Below are 14,796 nucleotides of genomic sequence, written 5' to 3' on the forward strand. Positions count from 1 at the left end.
CCAGTTTATTCAAAGTTAATGAATTTATTTCCCTATATTAACAAAGCTAGCACAATATAAATGTGTCTCAACACCAAATGATATATGTAAATGAACATTAATAGCTGTCCATAACGGCGGAAAAGATGCAATCTATGCAGCATTTGAATAACAATGCATTCGATAATAGCAACGCAAACCACTAAAACTATAATCTGTAATGAGCTAATTGAATACATTAGTCAGCATAACAAGGTCTCAAATTGCATCGTGCAACAAATGGATCCTCATCTAACCTCAAATTAGCATCTGCATGTGGGACTTCATGCGAAAACAATTTAGCAACATAGATTTGGAAAACTCCTAACTAGGGCTCTTATCAAAATCAGCAGTTGGTTACCTAAAAGAAACACAATGCAATTTTACAATTTCCTTTCATATTTACCAAATTCAATCAGCATTCAAGGAAGTCTTCGTCTCACAGGTACCGGTTTCCAATCAGCATAGGACGGGGCAAAGGGGCAGGGTGGACAGGGCAATTGCCTCACAGCGGCAAGATAAAAGGACAAAACTACTACTTTATGCAAAGGGACAGTTCAAAGTTAAAGTCTCTAGGGCGAGAATTTACTTAAAGTCTCTTTCTCTCGATTAGAGAAAGCATCAAAGTCTCATTCAAAATGGCATCGAACATCAATTGGCATCGTAGAAGATGGCAAAATGACGAAGTCAGCAAGATGGGCCATAATGGCTGCAATGTCCTGCAATGTCTAATGTCCAATGTCTAATGTCTAAAAAAATGGCTAATGGCTGATGCCCAATAGGTAATGGCCGCTTTCTTCTTGTGCACCAGGTTTAAATAAACAACAGTTCAAATCCAGTAGGGTCTTCCATTGGAGGGTTCATAGGTTGGCTTCAAATTGTCCAATCAAAAACTACAATTCACAAGCTTCTACCTAGGCATACATTATCCTTGGAGTCGGGAACGTAAGTTGCAACATATTTTACCAATTAACTCACTTTCAGAGCTTCCATTGTCCGCACCTGCAGATTGACCTTGGAGCAAAGAAGAAGATGCCAGGCTGGCACGAAACCTTAAAGATAAGCATGTGAACCGATCTCACTGGAAAAGTACAGCTTCAAGCAAGAATACACGTTTTATTAGCACATTAGAAAAACACGAGCACCTAAACCGTGAGACAAGGCAACTAGGCCGAAGCCTCCGCTAAAGTTATGCTAAGTTAAAACATTTCAAACAAGCAGATCATGGCACACGTTTACGGTTATGTCAGATTAGTACAATTCTAATACATCACGTTATATAAAGCACGCTTATAAATGTTGGCGAATTACTCTGAGGGCACATTTGTCCCCGTACAATCTTTATTAGTTCGGTTAAAGTCACACTTGATTATTGCAGCACTACGTTTATGCGCTAATAAATGTAAAACCTTCATTTCCGCGTCATCACTCACTGAAACCGGATGTGCCCTGCCAGGCACAGGACCTGCTGTGGTGGAATTGTCAGATTAAGAATATGCGATTTATTCAAATTGATTCTGTTTTAAAAGGTACAGAAATGCCAACAACATGTCGCCCGCAAACAGTAAGGTCTTGTGGTAGTGTCCTCCAAAGGGTATGCCGGCTACAGTGTTGGTTCCAGCTTCATTAACAGCAAGGTTAAGCAGAAGGTACTCCGCTTCAACTTTATTAGGGGTCATAAATCATCCTGCATGTCCGCCCATCATAGAACGATAATTATCAATTATAACAAGTAGAATAAATCAAACTTGCACCCCTAGACTATATTGTCATCATAAATTGTACCATAAATCAAAACAGATGGGAGAAAAGACGGCTTGTCATCCAATCATAAATCGTGTCATAAATCAAACATACAACATTGTTGCCTTGTCATAAATCACCATAAATCACTCTGACGTTTATTGCTGGGAACTGGAGTCTTTGAGCTTGAGTTTTTTGTGTGTGTGTGTGTGGGGGGGGAATGGTTGTGTGTGTAGGGGGTGGGGGTCAGTAGTGGGTAATACCACAACCTCTTTTTAGGCCCAACTCGCTACCTTCACCAACTCAGTCCGTGCACCTCAAATTGATTAAGCTGTGCCTAATAGTTTCCCATCCGTTTGGACTGCAGTATTTGGCAACCGCCACGTTGATCTTTCTGTATTTTTCCAGGGCGCTGGTGGACCAGGCTTCCCTCCACTTTTGCCTGGGCACAATTTCAGACCATATAAAGTTGGCACTGCCAAATAGCCTGAAAGTCCTGGTTCGATCATGTCTGATGTGCCCCTGCAGCTCCTTTCTCCCTAACTGTGCCACGTCGTTCCCTCCTTGGTGCACAATAAGCAGGTCTGGTTCGGCTGGGTACCCTTCATGCTATCTCTCCAACGTAGCCCTCAAATGCTCCCAGCACTTTCAGGTTGACCCTATCCATCTTATGGTTGTTTTGCTGGGTCTGAGGAGACCGGGTTCTCCCCTCCCCGTGCCCACCAGTCTTGGGTTCTCCGAATGAATGATTGCCCCACAATCCAAACAGTTGTCTCTTGTTCTCCTGCAAGACAAATAGTGTACAGTAGATGTGGTATGGTTGTGCATGTTGGGGGGAGGGGCAGCTAGCCCTAAGGCCCCCCTTTCTTTAAGATTGTCACATATCGCTTGTAGGCTGAGAAGCGCCACCTGCCTTTCCATTTGATGCCTTCAGTTATTACCCCCATCCCTACCGCTGTCGTTGCTGCCCCAGTGTGGAATGAATGCGCGACAAACTCAGCTACTGGTAACCCTGCCTTGGTGAATGCCATCTTAAGCATTGCCCAAAACTGAAATCTGCTGAGGAACTCCCTGTTTCTGATTTTGTAAAGGGGGCCCTCTCTGGCTGTGTGACTCACCCCAGTATTCCCGCATCCAGTGAACTGAGCACAGGATTTTGTCTGACAGGCACTGTTGTTTTACCAGTGCCCCTCTTGCCTGCTGGTCAGTTTTGGACCTCAGTGTTACCTCTACATGCCCAGTGCCCAGCTATATGTTGCGTGCTTGGAGGCAGGCCCCCGCTGTCTCCTGTTTGGACGGTGCCACCAGTTTGCTTATCCTGAATAACCCAAAGAAAGCTAGTGTAAAGGCCATCCTGAATAATGTAACTTCTGAGTTGTCCTTGCAAATATAAGGCAAGACCCCACCAGGCATGCCAGGGTGTTGAATTCAATGGCCTGCTTCTTGTCCTCCATTCTCTCCCTACAGGTGCCGCCATTCCTTCAGTGCTGCTTTGAGGTAGTGTGAGGTGGTGGATCCTCCCCTGAGGTGAGTTTGGAGAAATAGGCTATCGCCCCCAGGTGAGCCTGAGCCCAGGATCCAGTTGTGTTGTGGCCAAAAGCCCACTTTAGGAATTGCTCTGTACCCCCACTGTGCTTCATGCATCCCTGAAAGATTCCAGCCCAGTGACCATCTGAATTATCTTTATGTATGTGGTGTACTTCTGAGCTGTGTTGGGTGCCAGGGCATGCTATACCAGCTGGGACACGTCGCCTGTGCTAGGGACCAGAGCTCCTCTTGTAAATGGAACATCACTCTCACAGCTGTGGGGGCCAGCTCCCTGAACTTTTCCATCTGGAAAAAAGACAGCGCAGCCTCTTGAGCATTATTGATCCCTGGGACATGCCTCACCTCCAGATTGCCTGCCAGCTGTAGCTTCATCAGTCACCTTAACCTCTTGGGTGCCAAGGACGTAACCGTTACGTCATCGGCTGCACCACTCGGGTGCCGAGGACATAACCGTTACATCCTGGTACGGGCTCCCCGTGAGGGCCTGGTACCCCCCTCCCACGGGCACGGATGGAAGGTGAATTGCTTCCCCATAAAACCACCACGTGACGTCTCATCAGAAGCGCGGATCGGAAAAGTAATGCAAAAGCTTTTCTCTTTCTATCATGGGCTGGGGGTGGGAGAGGCATCAAAGGAAAGGAAAGCCCTTTCCTTTGATATCACTCTGAGCATTTCTGAAGCCCGATCGTGAAGTGATCGGGCTGCAGAAATGCCCACTAGACACCAGGGATTTTTATTTACCTTATATAAACGATGAACAATTTCTCTGCTTTGCTTTGCTCTCTGCTCTACAGGGAGTGCAGAATTATTAGGCAAATGAGTATTTTGACCACATCATCCTCTTCATGCATGTTGTCTTACTCCAAGCTGTACAGGCTCGAAAGCCTACTACCAATTAAGCATATTAGGTGATGTGCATCTCTGTAATGAGAAGGGGTGTGGTCTAATGACATCAACACCCTATATCAGGTGTGCATAATTATTAGGCAACTTCCTTTCCTTTGGCAAAATGGGTCAAAAGAAGGACTTGACAGGCTCAGAAAAGTCAAAAATAGAGAGATATCTTGCAGAGGGATGCAGCACTATTAAAATTGCAAAGCTTCTGAAGCGTGATCATCGAACAATCAAGCGTTTCATTCAAAATAGTCAACAGGGTCGCAAGAAGCGTGTGGAAAAACCAAGGCGCAAAATAACTGCCCATGAACTGAGAAAAGTCAAGCGTGCAGCTGCCACGATGCCACTTGCCACCAGTTTGGCCATATTTCAGAGCTGCAACATCACTGGAGTGCCCAAAAGCACAAGGTGTGCAATACTCAGAGACATGGCCAAGGTAAGAAAGGCTGAAAGACGACCACCACTGAACAAGACACACAAGCTCAAACGTCAAGACTGGGCCAAGAAATATCTCAAGACTGATTTTTCTAAGGTTTTATGGACTGATGAAATGAGAGTGAGTCTTGATGGGCCAGATGGATGGGCCCGTGGCTGGATTGGTAAAGGGCAGAGAGCTCCAGTCCGACTCAGACGCCAGCAAGGTGGAGGTGGAGTACTGGTTTGGGCTGGTATCATCAAAGATGAGCTTGTGGGGCCTTTTCGGGTTGAGGATGGAGTCAAGCTCAACTCCCAGTCCTACTGCCAGTTCCTGGAAGACACCTTCTTCAAGCAGTGGTACAGGAAGTAGTCTGCATCCTTCAAGAAAAACATGATTTTCATGCAGGACAATGCTCCCATCACACGCGTCCAAGTACTCCACAGCGTGGCTGGCAAGAAAGGGTATAAAAGAAGGAAATCTAATGACATGGCCTCCTTGTTCACCTGATCTGAACCCCATTGAGAACCTGTGGTCCATCATCAAATGTGAGATTTACAAGGAGGGAAAACAGTACACCTCTCTGAACAGTGTCTGGGAGGCTGTGGTTGCTGCTGCACGCAATGTTGATGGTGAACAGATCAAAACACTGACAGAATCCATGGATGGCAGGCTTTTGAGTGTCCTTGCAAAGAAAGGTGGCTATATTGGTCACTGATTTGTTTTTGTTTTGTTTTTGAATGTCAGAAATGTATATTTGTGAATGTTGAGATGTTATATTGGTTTCACTGGTAATAATAAATAATTGAAATGGGTGTATATTTGTTTTTTGTTAAGTTGCCTAATAATTATGCACAGTAATAGTCACCTGCACACACAGATATCCCCCTAACATAGCTAAAACTAAAAACAAACTAAAAACTACTTCCAAAAATATTCAGCTTTGATATTTATGAGTTTTTTGGGTTCATTGAGAACATGGTTGTTGTTCAATATTAAAATTAATCCTCAAAAATACAACTTGCCTAATAATTCTGCACTCCCTGTACTACTGTTCCTTAGTGCTCCTTTTCCCCGTTTCTCTCTCACTCTGCTCTCTCTCTCTCTCTTCACTCTCACCCCAGCCGCTGCTGCCCCGCCCCCTTTTTCGGCTCTGCACTCTTTTTTGCACTGTTTTTTGCCCCCTCCTGCCTCCCAGCTGTCCCCCCCCCACCTCCCTACTTAATGGCACCTGCTGCGTGGTAGGCTGAGCAATACCACTGACCTGGTCAGTGCATTGCTCTGCCTCCCGAGGCTCCACCGTCTGAGTAGAGCCCTTTCCCACGGCTCCTCTGAACTCCTGACCCCTTTCAGGAGTTCGAGGCCCTCCTCCACCCGCAGGCTTCTGCCTGCGCCTCATCCCTGGAGTCTAGTGGGAGAGCTCTGCTTTCCTACTAGGCTACCTTCTGCCTCTCTCCTCCTTTTCTCTGCTTTGCTCTCTGCTCTACTACTGTCCCTTAGTGCTCCTTTTCCCTGTTTCTCTCTCACTCCACTCTCTCTCTCACTTCACTGTCCCCCTCCCTCTCTCCCCAGCCACTGCTGCCCCTGCGGCCCTGTCCCCTTTTTCGTGCCATTTTTCATCTGCCTCCTAGCTGTTCTCTCCTCCCCCTACCTCCCTACTTAATGGCGGCAGCTGTGTGGCCGTGCAGTGGATGTGCCAAAGGCAAGCCCGTCTGCGCCTGTCCGCGCCTGGACCGCGCCTAGCGCCATAACCCCTGGCTCCCGTTCCTCCCCCACGCCACCACACACTTCTCTACGACATCGCCACTCTCCGCGCCCTCAACACCGGCTGCTCCCCTGCCTGCCTTCAAGCCTCCCCGCAGACGGCCCGCGGACCCTTCTCCTGCCAAAACTGCACCTTCACTAGCCTCCACGCCAACAACCCACCCACCAAGGCAGGATGCAACCATCTCAGATGTATGCTCCTCAACACCCGCTCTGTCTACAAGCACGCTGTAAAGCTATGGAATCTACTCGACTCAGGCTCCCCAGACGTTGTCTTCCTGACCGAAACCTGGATGAACCCCTCCTCAGTGCCTGACATTGCCATAGCCATCCCGGACGGCTGCAAGATCACCCGCAGGAACCGCTCCAACAAACCAGGAGGAGGCATCGCCATCATCCACAAGAACACGCTCAGGATCACGACCAACACCGAAGACACCCTCAGCACCGCCAAACTCCTGCACTTCCAAATCCACACTGACCCAAACACCACCCTCTGAGGGACCCTCGTCTACAGGCCTACCCAGCCCACAACAGAGGTTCAGCGACTCCATTACTGACATCATCAGCACGCACGCTCTCGCATCCACTGACTACACACTCCTCAGAGACTTAAACTTCCACCTCGAGAACAGCGACAACAACACCGCCACCCTACTCGATAACCTCTCTAACCTCGGCCTCAAACAGCTCGTCACGACACCAACCCACTCTGCAAGACACACACTCGACCCTATTTTCTCCGCCAGCAATCACGTCTCTTTCAGCCACACCACCGAACTCCACTGGACAAACCACCGCTGCATCCACTTCATCAAGAAACCCACAACATCCCCCGCCGCAGTTGGAACAAGGTCACAGAAGACCAACTTATCGCGACCCTCTCCCAGAACCCACCCATCGACACCACCAACACTGATGCAGCTGCCCGCAACTTCAGGCAATGGGTTAAGGCCTGCGCCAATACTCTCGCCCCAATCAAGAATCCCTCCAATAGACACACCAACAGAAAGGCCTTCTGGTTTACTGCAGACCTCCACGAATCTAAGCAAAGCTGCCAAAGACTCGAATGAAAGTGGCGCCAAGATCAGACTCTGGATAACCACACAGCCTTCAAAAACGCCAGCCACAGACACCACCAACTCATCCAAGCTGCCAAAAGAACCGCCTTCAAAGACCGAATCAACAACGCACACAGCCACAGGGAGCTCTTCAACGTCGTGAAGGAACTCTCCAACCCCAGCTCCAACGCCAAAGACATCCCACCATCCCAAGAACTCTGCAACTTCCTAGCCTCCTACTTCCACCACAAGATTGCAGACATCCACAATAGCTTCAGCACCCAGACCCTCCTGGCAACCACCAACACCACAGATTCACCTCCTACCAACCTCCTGCTCTCCTGGACCGCCATCAACGACAACGACACCATTGAAATCCTGAACACCATCATCTCTGGCTCTCCATCTGACCCCTGCCCTCACCACATCCTCAACAAAGCAAGCTCAGTCATCGCACCCCAACTACGGAAGATCATCAACAGCTCCTTCGACTTCGCCACCTTCCCAGAGAGCTGGAAACACGCAGAGATCAACAAATTATCTTTAGGCCATTTCTGATCGGCCTATTTTTCTTAGGCCAATCTGCCCCCAAGTGGGGCAGAAACCACTAGATACCAGGGGTTTTCTTTTTAGGTCAATTTCACACAAGGGGGTCGACCTCTTAGGCAAGGGTCGCTCCCCTGGGGGGCAAACTTATTTTAGGCCATTTCTTCCCCCTTTGGGGGCATATCAGCCAATTTTTCTTAGGCCAATCTGCCCCCGGGCGGGGGGGGGGGGGGGCAGAAACCACTAGGCACTACGGATTTAACAAAAAAAAAATTGTTTTACAGATGGGGAGCGTCCCCTTAGTCAAGGGTCGGTCCCCTGGGGGCAACATTTATTTTAGGCTATTTCTGCCCCCCCTTGGGGCAGATAGGCCTATTTCTATTAGGACCATCTGCCTCCTGGGGGTCAGAAACCACTTAGGTACCAGGGATTGGTATGTGTGTGTTTTGTTTGTGGGGGGGGGGGGGGGTAGACCCTTGGGCAAGGGTCGCTCCCCATGTGGGCACATTATTGTTGGGCATTTCTGCCCCCCTTGGGGGCAGATCGGCCTATTTTTGTAAGGCTGATATGCCCCCAAGGGGGGCAGAAAGCCCACCAGAGACCAGGTAAGATTTTTTTTCAGAAAAAGAGGGTGGGGTGGTATGGCCATACCCCCATCCCAACTAAATGGGGACAAAGCTGTTATGCCTACCGGTGGGCAGATGGGGCAATTACCCCGATCCACTAAAACATCTTATCCCACAGCAAGCAAGAGGACAATGTGATTGTTTTGGGTTTTGGTTCTACATTTGAGCCATGAGAGCTTGTCTAACTCTCAAAATCGTCCCACTTGGAATGGTGAGGGCTGCACTTTTTGGACTTTAGGATGCGGCCACGTCGAAAAAACTATGAGATTTAGACACATCTGAAAACTAAACATCTGGGTGAGTCCAGCGTGTTGTGCTTCACATGCACCATTCCCCATTTTCTTACTCACAATGCTCTGCAAACCTCCAACTTTGTTTGAAATCACACATTTTTCCCAAATTTTCGTGATGGAACCTTCTGGAATCTGCAGAAATCCACAAAATTTCTACCATCCAGCATTGTCGCATTTATACTGATAAAATCCTGCCCCACTTGTCATCCTAAAAACGTTTTTTTCAACCTGCCCTTTTGGACCCGATTTGGTTCCTCTTCATTTTCGACTTGTTTTTGGCTCTTCTACACAAGTGAGGTATTATTTTTACCGGGAGACTGAGAGGAACGTTGGGTGGTAGGATAATTGCGCTGGTGCAGTGATCCCACACAGAAATGTGGGAAAGATTCGATTTTTTTAGCTATATTGAGATTTGGGAAAATGTGATGTGTTCACTTTGTGTTTTGAGGCATTTCCTGTCGTGGGCACTAGGTCTACCCACACAAGTGAGGTACCATGTTTATCGGGAGACTTGGGGAATGCTAGGTGGAAAGAAATTTGTGGCTCCTCTCAGATTCCAGAACTTTCTGTCACCAAAATATGAGGATAAAGTGTTTTTTTTGCCAAATTTTGAGGTTTGCTAAGGATTCTGGGTAACAGAACCTGGTGAGAGTGCCACAAGTTACCCCATCCTGGGTGCCCCTAGGTGTCTAGTTTTCAGAAATGTCCAGATTTGTTAGGTTTTTCTAGGTGCCGGATGAGGTAGAGGCCAAAATCCACAGCTAGGCACTTAGCAAAAAACAGGTCAGTCTTCTTTGGGAAAATGGGATGTGACCATGTTGCATTTTGGGGCATTTCCTGTTGCGGGCACTAGGCCTACCCACACAAGTGCAGTACCATTTTATCGGGAGACTTGGGGAAATGCTGGGTGGAAGGAACTTTCTGTCACCGAAATGTGAGGAAAACGTTTTCTTTTTGCCAAATTTTGATGTTTGCAAAGGATTCTGGGTAACAGAACCTTGTGAGAGCCCCACAAGTCACCCCATTCTGAATTCCCCTAGGTGTCTAGTTTTAAAAAATGTATAGGTTTGCTAAGTTTAACTAGGTGCCGGCTAAAGGCCAAAATCCACAGCTAGGCACTTTGCAAAAAAACAGGTCAGTTTTCTTTAGGAAAATGTGTTGTGTCCACCTTGTGTTTTGGGGCATTTCCTGTTGCGGGTACTAGGCCCACCCAGACAAGTTAGGTACCATTTTTATCGGGAGACTTGGGGGGGCACAGAATACCAGGACAAGTGTTATTGCCCCTTGTCTTTTTCTACATTGTTTCTTCCAAATGTAAGACAGTGTGTAAAATAGACCTTTATTTGAGAAATGTCCTGTAATTCACATGCTAGTATGGAGGCCCCGGAATTCAGAGATGTGCATATAACCACTGCTTCCCAACACCTTATCTTGTGCCCATTTTGGAAATACAAAGGGTTCCTTGATACCTATTTTTCACTCTTTATATTTCAGAAAATGAATTGCTGTATGCCTGGTATACACTGAAAACCCATTGTAAGGTGCAGCTCCTTTATTGGCTCTGAGCACCTAGGGTTCTTGATGAACCTACAAGCCTTATATATCCCCGCAACTAGAAGAGTCCAGCAGACGTAATGGTGTATTGCTTTTGAACATCTGACATCGCCAAAGTTGCAGAGTAAAACGTGGAGAAAAATTGCAGTTTTTTTCACCTCAATTTCAATATTTTTTATTTCAGCTGTTATTTTCTGTAAGAAAACCTTGTAGGATCTACACAAATGACCTCTTGCTGAATTCCGAATTTCGTCTACATTTTAGAAATGTTTAGCTATCTGGGATCCAGCATTGATCTCATGCCTATTTCTGTCACTAACTGGAAGGAGGCTAAAAGCACAAAAATAGTAAAAATGGGGTATGTCCCAGTAAAATGCCAAAATTGTGTTGAAAAATGTGGTTTTCTGATTCAAGTCTGCCTGTTCCTGAAAGCTGGGACGATGGTGATTTTAGCACCGCAAACCCTTTGTTGATGCTCTTTTTCCCATTTAAAAAAAAACAGAAACAAAAAAAAAAACGATTTTTTTGCTGTATTTTGGCTAATTTCTTGGTGTCCTCCAGGGGAACGCACCAACTCTGGGCACCTCTAGAATCCCTAGGATGTTGGAAAAAAAGACGCAAAGTTGGCATGGGTAGTGTATGTGGACAAAAAGTTATGAGGGCCTAAGTGTGAACTTCCCCAAATAGCCACAAAAAGGCCTGGCGCCTGAGGGGGAAAAGGCCTGGCAGCGAAGGGATTAACAGCCTCGATACCCATGGACACCTGGCTGTCCCAGTGTTGAATGCATGCACCACAGCCTGGTTGTCCGCTCATAGGGTCAGCTTCATGTTGCTCAGCCTTGCTTGCCACATTGTCAGTGCTATCATGCGAGCCACCTCCAAGAAGGATATGTTCTTTGTTATCTCTGCTGTTGCCCACTCTTCAGGCCACCTCTCAGTACACCACTTGTCCCCTAGGATTACTCCAAAACCCAGGCTGCATTTGGCATCTGTGTGCAGTGCTACTTGTCTGTCTGAGACCCAACCTTCCCTCCATATGAGCACCCTATTGAAATCTCTCAGGAAGGTTAGCCAGATCATCAGGTCTTGCCTTGCCCCTGCACTTAACTTAGCGTGGTGGCTCTTACGCAGCCTTTTAGTCAGCTGTGTGAGGCGCCTTGCAAACACTCTTCCTGTCGGGATCACTCTTGAAGTGAAATTTAGTTTTCCTGTCATTTCTTGGAGTTCGCCCAGCGTAGCTTTCTCGTTTCCCATCAACGCCTTAATCATGATATCCTGCACTTTTTCTTCTGGGATGCATGATGTACCCACCGATGGAGTCTAGTTCTACCCCCAGAAATACAATCTTGCTAGATGGCCACACTGTTTTGTCTATGGCCAATGGCACACCTAACTCTGCTGTCAGCTGTAAAAAAGCATTAAACAGGCTTCCACACTCCACTCCTTTTGTTTACTTACAAGTCTCCTAAATAGTGCAGTCCACCACCCCAGGTGCTTTCTGTGCAGCGTCCACTCCAGAAAGGTGCTGAATCACTCAAAGTATGCTCAAGATATGGAACACAGCAAGGGTACCACCTTATCAAAATGTCTTCCCTTCGAATTGGAAACTCAAGCGGTAGTAGCTCTAGGGGTGCACTGGCAGGAGGCTAAAGGCAGACTGAATGTGTGCCTTTGTCATTAAGACTCCCCGCCCTGTTGTTGTTTGGATTCACGCCTTCCACACCTGTTTTGGTACCTTTTCTTCTCCTTGCCCCTCTTTCCTTGCCCAGAGGGGTGGGGGGCATTTGGTTGCCACTGTCCCCTACGTGGACCCCATTCCTGGGCCTTGGTGCCATTTAACACGCCAGCCCATTCAGCCCCCTCTGTGTGCCTGGCTCTGTGCGTTCACGTTCCTCAATGGGACCTGCTCTGAGCACCTGCTACCAGCGACACAGGATGTAGCCACTTCCCCACGCAGGGTTTTTCAGCATAAAACCTGTTCATGACCCTCCTCACCTCTCACCTCCTTCCTTTGCCCTGGCCGAGTCTTTGTTCTTCAACCAGCTTTCCTCCCACAGGACTGACAGGGCAAAGCATCAGTATCCACCAGCACCAGCCCAAGGCACACACCCCCACAGCTCACCAGGCCTGCCCCCAATTGTTTTTCCTATGTGCCAGGGCCTATTCCCACAGGCAGCTCAGGCTTTTTTAGCTGTTGCTTTTCCTTTCTTGGGTGCAGCGTTCTCCCTTCCTTCAATCTTCTTGAAGGCTTTGTGTAACCCATATTCTTTTTGGCACCTTTTCCCGCTCTCACTTTCCAAGTTCCTCGTTTTTTCGGGAAGTCTGCATAATGGCATCTGGAGAAGGTTGCCCTTATCTTCCTTCTAAGTTTCACCAGATCCAGGTATGGAATGATCTTAGACCACGACTCACTGATAGTCCTAGTAAGACTGTTCTGCAAATAGTTAGGATGACATCCATTTTTAGGGACAAAGCACAACTTCCTGTTCAAAATAGTTCATCATAACAATGTAGAGATGTCAATGAGCTTTCAAGTTGCATTGATTTCATGTTCAATTAGTTTTAAAAGACTTGCCGGTTTAGAACTGTAGGCTCATATAATACATTTAAGCAATTCAAATTGTAAATTAAAGAACTCCAAGATAATTTGTTTTTAATGTAGTACAAAATTATTTCTACTGGTTTAATATATATAATAGCGTCCTAGAGAGGAGTCCAAGTATGCTTCATCTCCTGCTTCATCTTGCCATTCATTGGAATCCTGTTACGTAAAAGAGAATGAGAACTATGGTGAGGACCATCTGCAATTATTCTTAGTAAAAGTTAAGTAGCACATGATTGATTCAGTACCAAATATCAGTGGCATAATAAGAAACTCCTATCAGGTATTCATTATAAAATCTTGATATGAGCAGAATATCTAGGAAATCTATTAAACAAAAAGCCACTGGAACGGAAACACTATAATTATCCCATTTTTTAAGATGCACCCAGCTACATTAAGAGGTTCCTAATGATTTTGAATTTATTTTTCTTATGCTCACATTTGATAGGAATTGATGCTTCTTTACAAGTATAATTGTCGATTTTATCAATGTGTGCCCTTTTTCTCTCCCTGATAAATCCGCTCCACATTTTTTTGAAGACGATTCCCCACCTCTTCTCGATATTTCGCAGTCCTGCCTCCCACCCTGATGACTTAACCCAACATTCTGCTGGAATTCTGTTCCCTTGCCATTGAGTCGTGTCTGCCCTGCCCCCATGCTTAAATCCACGTCTTTCTCTGATGTGCTATTTCTTGTCTGAATTTTCACAGGCCGGCTTCTTTAACACTTTATCCCGTAGTATGAGATACAGATAGTTTGCTCTATCTCCATGGATGACCCCAGGTAGACTCCTAAGATTGCACCTAGGCTGAATGTTTTAGTGCAGTGTGCACGTGGGATCGGTATTCTCAAGTGACTCCACAGCTGGACCCTAAAGACCAAACAAACACTTCAACAGCTGCAAGCACAACCTAAAATACCTTCTGCTTAAACAGCCAGCATAGACAAGATGTTGACTTCAGTTGACTCTTCTCTAAAGCTTTATTTATGATTTTTCCTTTCCCTTTCCACTAGTGGTTATATCTGACTAATATTTTAAATTGTGTTACTTTAATTCGTCATCCCGAATTTTAAGCCAGGCGCATTTTGAATATTGCACATGGTGGCACTGTATCCCCCGTTTGAAACTGTTGGAGCCTATTTGTTGTTTGCTGCTCTTAGAATCGTGTCACCTGTCATTAGTCTGACCAATACAGCAAAAATACTTGAAATGAAAATTGCACAACACATTGACTTTGTTAATAAACAGATGTACTAGTTTGTGTGTTACTTGTAAGAATATTTCACACTTCTAGAAAAAGCAGTAGACTTGGTGATTTAGGTCTTTCATATGAAAACATACTAACTTGAAGTGCTTTGACGAGTAACCCAAACAAATTGGCTGTTGCTGAAGATGCCAGACAGCTGAATGATATATTCCAGGGGATCAAGTTAGATACTGAATAATCAAGGGGTGAGATGGATATATAAGGAACTCCTTCTAGTACAAGGACATCGTTATAGAATCACCCACCTATTTTGCTCTGGTGCAACTGATTAGTATGGTAGAATTAAAACCGTTTCAGCACCTTGTCTTTGCAACATACACGTTCTCAAAGTTTAAATTATAATGTCTTGTTCGAAGATGCACAGTGCATCATGAATGATTTACAAGATGGCAGTTTCCGTGCTACCTACTGCTCTGAAACCAGGGCAGAGATCGTCAAGGAGATTATTGCTGCTGGCAAA

The 14,796-nt window shown here is 46.3% G+C and overlaps 1 protein-coding gene across 5 annotated transcripts in view; it reads right to left on the reverse strand.

Annotated features, from left to right (window-relative positions):
• MILR1 (mast cell immunoglobulin like receptor 1) overlaps window positions 1–14,796 on the reverse strand; it is a 305,761-nt gene that overhangs the window by 20,199 nt on the left and 270,766 nt on the right. For 4 of the 5 annotated variants that reach the window (XM_069199928.1, XM_069199930.1, XM_069199929.1 and 1 more), the window contains one exon: window positions 13,083–13,223. The exons of the other annotated variant lie outside the window; for it this stretch is intronic. The gene's annotated coding sequence lies outside the window, so the exon portion shown is untranslated. Of the gene's footprint in view, window positions 1–13,082; window positions 13,224–14,796 lie in introns of those variants that run through there. 5 annotated transcript variants of the gene reach the window in all.

This window comes from Pleurodeles waltl, chromosome 7, assembly GCF_031143425.1.
Source record: "Pleurodeles waltl isolate 20211129_DDA chromosome 7, aPleWal1.hap1.20221129, whole genome shotgun sequence".
NCBI lineage: Eukaryota > Metazoa > Chordata > Amphibia > Caudata > Salamandridae > Pleurodeles > Pleurodeles waltl.